The following is a 9,418-nucleotide window of genomic DNA, read 5'->3' as shown; positions in this document are numbered from 1 at the left end:
TTGTTATATTAATCTATGTTGACAAATATCCATGAGATGCACATGTTACAAGTTGAAAGCAACCGCTGAAACTTAATCTTCCTTTGTGTTGCTTCAATACCTCTACTATGAATTATTGCTTTATGAGTTAACTCTTATGCAAGACTTATTGATGCTTGTCTTGAAGTACTATTCATGAAAAGTATTTGCTATATGATTCATTTGTTTACTCGTGTCATTTACATTGTTTTGATCGCTGCATTCATTACATATGCTTACAATAGTATGATCAAGGTTATGATGGCATGTCACTCCAGAAATTATCTTTGTTATCGTTTACCTGCTCGGGACGAGCAGAAACTAAGCTTGGGGATGCTGATACGTCTCCGACGTATCAATAATTTCTTATGTTCCATGCCACATTATTGATGATATCTACATGTTTTATGCATACTTTATGTCATATTTATGCATTTTCCGGCACTAACCTATTAACGAGATGCCGAAGTGCCAGTTGCTGTTTTCTGCTGTTTTTGGTTTCAGAAATCCTAGTAAGGAAATATTCTCGGAATTCGACGAAATCAACGCCCAGGGGCCTATTTTCACACGAAGCTTCCAGAAGACCGAAGAGAAGACGAAGTGGGGCCACGAGGCGGCGCCACACTAGGGCGGCGCGGCCCAAGCCCTGGCCGCGCCGGCCTAGCGTGTGGGCCCCTCGTGACTCTCCCGACTCTGCCCTTCCGCCTACAAATAGCCTTCATCGCGAAACCCCCAGTACCGAGAGCCACGATACGGAAAACCTTCCAGAGACGCCGCCGCCGCCAATCCCATCTCGGGGGATTCAGGAGATCGCCTCCGGCACCCTGCCGGAGAGGGGAATCATCTCCCGGAGGACACTACACCGCCATGGTCGCCTCCGGAGTGATGAGTGAGTAGTTCACCCCTGGACTATGGGTCCATAGCAGTAGCTAGATGGTTATCTTCTCCTCATTATGCTTCATTGTCGGATCTTGTGAGCTGCCTAACATGATCAAGATCATCTATCTGTAATGCTATATGTTGTGTTTGTTGGGATCCGATGAATAGAGAATACTATGTTATGTTGATTATCAATCTATGTGTTGTTTATGATCTTGCATGCTCTCCGTTACTAGTAGATGCTTTGGCCAAGTTGATGCTTGTAACTCCAAGAGGGAGTATTTATGCTCGATAGTGGGTTCATGTCTCCGTGAATCTGGGGGAGTGAGAGAAACCTCTAAGGTTATGGATGTGCTGTTGCCACTAGGGATAAAACATTGATGCTATGTCCGAGGATGTAGTTATTGATTACATTACGCACCATACTTAATGCAATTGTCTGTTGTTTGCAACTTAATACTGGAAGGGGTTCGGATGATAACCTGAAGGTGGACTTTTTAGGCATAGATGCATGCTGGATAGCGGTCTATGTACTTTGTCGTAATGCCCAATTAAATCTCACTATACTCATCATATCATGTATATGCATGGTCATGCCCTCTCTATTTGTCAATTGCCCAACTGTAATTTGTTCACCCAACATGCTATTTATCTTATGGGAGAGACACCACTAGTGAACTGTGGACCCCGGTCCATTCTTTTAATCGAATACAATCCACTACAATACTTGTTCTACTGTTCTCTGCAAACAATCATCATCCACACTATACATCTAATCCTTTGTTACAGCAAGCCGGTGAGATTGACAACCTCACTGTTTCGTTGGGGCAAAGTACTTTGGTTGTGTTGTGCAGGTTCCACGTTGGCGCCGGAATCCCTGGTGTTGCGCCGCACTATATTTCGCCGCCATCAACCTTCAACGTGCTTTTTGGCTCCTACTGGTTCGATAAACCTTGGTTTCTTACTGAGGGAAAACTTGCCGCTGTACGCATCACACCTTCCTCTTGGGGTTCCCAACGGACGCGTGCTGTACGCGTATCAGCATGCACAAAATAGACGAATTTGCTGATGTCAGCGGAATCTTTTCCAAATTTGTAAATTCAAAACGTTTTAACTTTCAAACGACAACTCCAAATTAAGATCCGCTTTTACCAATAAATCTGTCTCGATGAGATCTTCAAAACTAGCACCCATGTTGATATGTTTCGAGAAACTTTTTTTCGGGCTAAAAGTTATCAAGCCTCTCTATTTGAATAATCAACCCCTCTGTACTTGAGTAATCAACGGTAAATGTATAAAATTATCAACCAGGTGCAGAGTATTGAGGAAAAGTTCTGCAAGCATGCACAAATAGACGAATCTGCTGATGTCAGCGAAATCTTTTTCAAATTAGAAAATTCAAAATATTTTAACTTTCAAACAACAACTCCAAATTAAGATTCGCTTTCACCAATAAATCCGTCTCGACGAGATCTTCAAAACTAGCACCCATGTTGATATGTTTCGAGAATTTTTTTCGGGCTAAAAGTTATCAAGCCTCCCTGTTTTGAATAATCAACCCCTTCGTACTTGAGTGATCAACGGTAAATGTATAAAATTATCGACCCCAAAGTTTGTTTTATTTTAAACATTTTAGCGAATATTTTTTTAGTTTTGAAGCTATCAACCCGGTGTCCTGTTATTTATCAACGGTAAATATAAATAACTACCAATCCTAAAAATCTAGCTTCATTTCGAATATTTTGATGACTCTTTTTAGTTTACAAGTTATCAACCCGGTGCTCCGTTATTTATCAATGATAATTATAAAAAAACTACCAACCCTAAAAAGTATTTCATTTAGAATATTTTAGAGAACACTTTTTTATTTTACAAGCTATCAACCTGGTGCCTCGTTATTTATCAACTGTAAATATAAAATAAATAATAACCCTAAAAAGTATTTCATTTAGAATATTTTAGCGACTCTCTTTTAGTTTACAAGCTATCAACCCGGTGGCCCGTTATTTATCAACGGTAAATATAAATATGTAGCGACCTAAAATGTAAATTTCATTTACATTTGTTAGCAACCCTAATATTTTAGCAACTTTTGTTAGCTTACAAATTAAAACAGTACTTAATTTGAGTAACAAGTGGTAGTTCATTTGAGTTGCAAGTGGATCTTCTCACCCGTTATTTTCCCCCTTAAAACCCACTGGCCCAAAAAAGGGAATTTTAAAAATTAATCAAGAAAAACATGAATTACCGTACGAAATAACAACATAAAGGGAATTGCAAAAAAAGAGAATTGTCAAAGGGGAATTGCAAATAAGGAGAATTGAAAGTATGCGTCGTGCTGAAAAAAAAGAGCGAGATGCTCTGTGCATGAATGCAGCAACTTGTGAGAGCTAGCCTCGTGCTGAAAAGTTGGCTCATTAAATGCAAACTCATGAGATACTTTATGCATGCATGCAGTGTGAACGTTCTTGGCTGTATGCAACTTGCAAGTGGTAACGTGAACTGTTAGTGTGAACACAAAGCTACATATGAACGTAATTAAACACTACAAGACAAAAAAGGAATTGATTTCGCGCATGGCGCGAAAGCTGTCGCGCCAAGGAAAGTGATCGCTCCAGCAATCGATTGCCAGGGAGGGGATTTGATCATAAACGGTTGGAGTAGAATTAACAAAGGGAAACGCTTCTATTCCCCCGGGGGATTACACGTTCCGATCGTCTGGGTAGACACGTTGCCAGTTACACCTCTTCGTGGCTATGGAACCGAACAAGAGGAAAAAAGGGCCCACCCACATCCTCATCCGAACTTATCTTCTTCCCGCATCATCTCCTCCTCCGCGCGTCCGTCCTCTTCCAGTCCACATGCAGGCTTCCTCAAGAGCTCTGCAAATCGCCTTCCCCGACTGTTGTGGGTATACTTCATGGGTGTACCATCGACAGTGCCTAGATCCAGCAAGCCCGGGTGGCCCACAGATGGTGATGAGGCATGTGGCCCATCGGGCGGCCCAGTTGTTGTTGATCATGAAGGAAGAAGTCTGGCCCAGGATCAGTAAGCCGGATTCGTACCGACATTAGGAGTAACCCGGATCCACGGAGGCCCATGAGGAACCCGGATCCAGTACGACGTATATGGAAGGCGGATCCGTGACGTGCACGGCAAGATATTGTATCGTAGCTAGGCTATCTGTAATCCGGCTAGGACTCTCCATGTAAACCCTAGATCCGTGCGCCTTTATAAGCCGGATCCCGGGAGCCCTAGAGGCACAACCACAACTCATTGTAACAACGCGAAAGCGCCCAGATAATTCCAGACAAGCAGCAGTAGGCCCTGTCATCGTGCAGGTGTTCCGAAGCTGGGTAACTCGCGTACCACCGTCCCGTGTGCACTCCGCCCTATGGCCCCTACTTCTTCTTCCCCTCGTGAGGATCCCTCCTTCGAGGTACCGTCGATTAGGCAACGACAGTTGGCGCCCACCGTGGGGCCTGTGGCGTCTGGAGGCCGGAACCGGGAGGGTTCCGCCATGGGAAGCTACGACGACACCATCGCTGTGGGGCGCGTCCTTTACGCCGGGAATCTGCCGATCGTCCCTCCAGACGAGTGTTGGATTCCGGCTAGGGCAAACCCCGTCAAGCTCTCCATCGTCCCAATTGGCGGCATACACATCTTCATCGGGGAAACCGTCGATTCCGATGGAAACCCACTGGTAAGTAACGCAGACGCGACCGCCGCAGAGCTGGACGCTGTCGCGAGGATCCGATCTGAGATGCAGGAGCTTCCCCAGGAAGAATCCGCCTCGGATCTGGAAATTTCAAAGCCCACCCAATCCGCCCCTGAGCAGGAAACAACAGTGGAAGACCAATGCAAATCCGCTTGGGTCTCCCAGGTGTTAGAAAAGCAGAGGTGCCACTTCGTACACTTCTTGGCCCATACCGCCGGAACCGCCCCTCCAGAAGGCGGAGCTGGTCCTGAGCAGGTAGAGGCACCGGAAAACGACGCGGATCCGGATTAGGCTGAGCTTGTCGGAGAAAGCGGAACTCCGGTTGAAGAGTCGATTTTGGGCAATCTGAGCCCAATTTCCGGAGACACCCCCTCCATGGACACTGACGAGTTTAACCGCAAGCTAGGGGAGTACGGTTTCGGTGATCAGCCTGAAGTCGACTCCGCCCAGCCTAAGCAGGTTCTCGCAACGGTAGCAGCGCAGGGACAAACTGGATCAGAAGAGGCTACCAACCAATCTGACCCTCAGCCATCCCACCAAGGATCTCCAAGGTCTCAGGAGCGACCCCGCAGAGATTCTTCCTCGGAGGAGCCCCTGACAGCTGAAGAGATGGTTGCGCGAGCAGTTCTTAACACACCTATAACCCCGGGCGACGCCGCAGATCTGGAGGCTCTAGAAGCTACTAGACAGGAAATGCTGGCCACTGCCAAGAAGCTCGCCGAGACCGAAGCCGCGCTAAGGGAAGAGAGGGCGGAAGCCGCAGGATTGGCGGAAAATTTCGACAGACAGGATCGCGAAATTACTGCCACACTCGAGCAGGTCAAGAGCATGAGGGCAGAGTGGGAAGTAAAGATGATCTATGCGCAGGCGGAAGCCGATCGAATTGTTAGAGAAGCAATTCCGCCTCGCAGGATACCCTTCAACACGCCCGCAGAGCACCGACCGCTCGAAACCCCAAAGGACAACATGCAAAAAGCTGCGGAACTGTTGAAGAAGAAGGACAAAGAAGTTGATATCAACTACCTCCGCACACTTGTCGCTTCAGCAATGCAGCAGCAGAGCAAGGCAGATACTTCGCGCAGGTTGGAATCCAATCCGGATAACTGTGTATCTACCGCGCAGAAGGACGCCCGCGCTGATCGGCGACCCGATGATGAATCACACACCGGATCTTCGGAGCGCAGAAGGAAAGCCAGGGAACACCCAAATCCGATCCCCGTACCATCAAAGACGCCACCGTCAGATCCAAGAAAGGGAAAGGATGCAATGTACTCTGGACGGGACAAGCACCGCAACCCCTCTCCTCCGCCTAATGGTTACCCGCGACCCCCTCGCCGCCGTAGTCCAGCCGGAAACACCAGGCCCCCAGGGCATGGTGGAATTGTTATCCGCGACAACGTGCTGCCAAGAAACAGAAACAGGGAGCGCTCGCCGGAACCACGCCGGAACCAGAACAATGTTCGTGAGCCCGAGCCCAGGAGGAGTCGGAATGAGGAGCGCGGCCCAGAGCCTCGCCGGAGCCGCGATCCAGAGCCTCGCCGGAGCCGTGACCCGGAGCCTCGCCGGAACGACCAGGGCAGCCAGCGCCAGGGCGAAGGCAGCCACAGGAGCCGGAGCCAGCACCAGGAAGGCCGAGGAGAATCAGTTGGCGGAAGCAAGAAATCGGACCACCCACCTCGCAGGTCTCCCTCACCACTACCTAGCGGTGGCGGCGGAGGTGGAGGCGGAGGCGACGACCGGAGATCTCGCTCTCGCTCACAATCCCCTCACCACGGCCCGCGCGACGCACGGGATCGCCTTAACGAATACAGAACCGACTACATTGGTCCGAAGTGCTTTGGCAGGATGATTCGAGAGGAACCAAAGCCAAGGATGAACCTCAAGCTACCCGGAAATCTGAAGCATTATGATGGCACCGAAAGGCCGGATACCTGGATTGAGGATTACTATAATGCAGTAACCTTTGCCGGAGGAACCCCTAACATCGCCTGCCGCATGCTCCAGTTGTACCTTGTAGGTCCAGCCCGGATCTGGCTCAGTGACCTCGAGAAGAATTCCATCTTTTGCTGGTTCGATCTGAAGACCGCTTTCGAGAAACACTTCAGAGGCACCTACAAAAGACCTGCCACGGCAAGCGACCTGCAAGCCTGCATCCAGAAGAAGGGAGAAACCTCAAGAAACTACCTCACACGATGGTTGGCATGCAGGAACGAGTGCGAAAACGTCGACCACACCACCGCCATGTACGCTTTCATTGGTGGACTGCAGAGGGGAGGATTGCTGAGGCATACGCTCACTCGTTTGGCTAACTCAAGCAAGTTGACTTTGGATGAGATGATCTCCATTGCCAGTGATCATACTGCTGCCGATGACAACGCAGGCGGTGATCTCGCAGCTACAGCAATCCCCTTACATCAACAGAAGAAAAACCGTGATAACGGCAGTAGCAGCAGCCACAAGCGCAAAAACCCTGATGACCAGAAGAGTGGCGGATCCGAGATGGTCGCCATGGCGTTTCAACGCGGAGGTTCAGGAGGCGGAAGAGGACGCGGACGTGGAGGCGGAGCCGGCAGGGGTCAGCAGCATACCTCTGAGGTCACGGCTGGCGGATCCCGCGCCCCGCAAACCTACGAGGAGTACAGAGACATGCCCTGCCTGGCCCATCTGGATCCGGTTACAGGGAAGTCCACTCATACCAACCGCAACTGCAAGTGGGTCAATGATCTAAAGAACGACCCGGAGGCAGGATACAAGCGCGCCCGGAAGCACCGCCCACGCGGCAAAGGTGGCAAGGGCAAGAACAAAGACAAAGAGGAAGATAGTTCCGAGGCGATGGATGAGGATGATAACTCGCCGGATCCCAAGGCAGGATCCGCAGGTAAATCCAACCCATTCGACAAAAAGAGCGTGGGGGCTTACCACACTTTCCTCGGGACCCCAACAGTACGCGCCTCCAAGTCAGCTACCCGGATCCTGAACGCCATAGTTCCGGCTGTGCCGCAGTACGTCAGGTGGTCGGAAATCCCGTGCACATTTGATAGGAAGGATCACCCCGCAATTGTGCCAAAAGAATGCTACGCCTTGGTTGTAAGTCCCCGCATAGATGGGTATGACTTCTCCAAGTGCCTCATGGATGGCGGAGCCAGCCTGAACATCATGTACCTGGAGACTCTAGAGCGGATGAACCTCACCAAGGAACAGCTTAAACACAGTACCACTGAGTTTCATGGCGTGGTTCCGGGTAAGAAGGCGAATTCCCTCGGCAGCATCACACTTCCCGTGGCTTTTGGCGATGTTCATAATTTCCGCGAAGAGAAGATCACGTTTGAAGTTGTGCCCTTCAAGAGCTCCTACCACGTCATCTTCGGCAGGCCCACCTACCACAAGTTCCACGCAAGAGCGTGCTACATCTACAACAAGCTCAAGATTCCGGGTCCTAAGGGTATGATTACCGTGACCGGAGATTACAAAAAGGCTCATGAGTGCGAGTTAGGCGAAGCCGCCTTCGCAGAGTCTGTGATATCCGGAGAAGAGATAAAAGGCTACAGAGCCGCGGTGGATCCGACTGAGATGCAGACCACCAAGAAGCAGATCTCCGAGCAGAAAACCTCCTTCAAGGCCGCGATAGAAACCAAGAAGCACGACCTCATCCCAGGCGACTCTTCCAAGCAGGTTTTAGTCGGAGCCAACATGGACCCCAATTAGGAAAGCGCGCTCGTCGAGTTCCTCCGCGCTAACATGGATATCTTCGCATGGCAACCTTCTGACATGTCCGGAGTACCTAGGGAACTCGCCGAGCACTACCTCAACATAAATCCGGGGGCTAAACCGGTGAAGCAAGCTATGCGACGCTTTGGAGATAAGAAGCGCCGCGCCATAGGAATGGAACTAGCAAAGTTACTAGAAGCAGGTTTTGTAATAGAAGTTATCCACACCGATTGGGTCGCGAATCCCGTCCTTGTACCCAAAAAGAACACTGAAATACTAAGAATGTGCATCGATTACTCTGGCTTGAACAAGCATTGCCCGAAGGATCCGTTCCCCTTGCCGCGCATTGACCAAGTCATTGATTCGACGGCGGGGGCGGAACTTCTGTGTTTTCTTGATGCGTATTCCGGGTACCATCAGATCCGGATGAAGGAATCCGACCAAAAGGCAACTTCATTCATTACCCCGTTTGGTACTTACTGCTATGTTACTATGCCTTTTGGTTTGAAAAACGCAGGTGCCACCTACCAACGTACGATGCAGCGGTGCCTGAAGGACCAAATTGGCCGGAACGTGCACGCATACGTCGACGACATCGCGGTCATGACCCGGAAAGGATCCGACTTGATCAGCGACCTCACAGAAACCTTCGACAACCTCCGCAGGTACAAGATGATGTTGAATCCGCTGAAGTGCGTCTTTGGCGTGCCAGCCGGAAAACTCCTTGGCTTCATAGTCTCTCACAGAGGCATTGAGGTTAACCCGGAAAAGATCAAGGCAATCCTGTGTATCAAACGGCCAACTTGTCTCAAAGATGTGCAACGACTAACTGGTTGTGTCGCAGCAATCAGTAGGTTTGTTAGCCGTCTTGGCGAGAAGGCGCTACCTCTGTACAAGCTGCTGAAGAAAACAGACAAATTTGTCTGGGACGACGCAGCTGACGCAGCTCTTCGGGGGTTGAAGGAAATACTCACCTCTCCACCTATCTTGGCAGCTCCAGCAGAGTCAGAGCCAATGCTCCTTTATCTGGCAGCTACCAACAAAGTCATCAGCCTCGTCATCGTGGTGGAGCGAAAGGAAGAAGGTCATGCGTAT

The sequence above is a fragment of the Lolium perenne genome, chromosome 5 (assembly GCF_019359855.2).
Source record: "Lolium perenne isolate Kyuss_39 chromosome 5, Kyuss_2.0, whole genome shotgun sequence".
Lineage (NCBI taxonomy): Eukaryota > Viridiplantae > Streptophyta > Magnoliopsida > Poales > Poaceae > Lolium > Lolium perenne.
Note: the sequence above shows the minus strand (reverse complement) of the source record.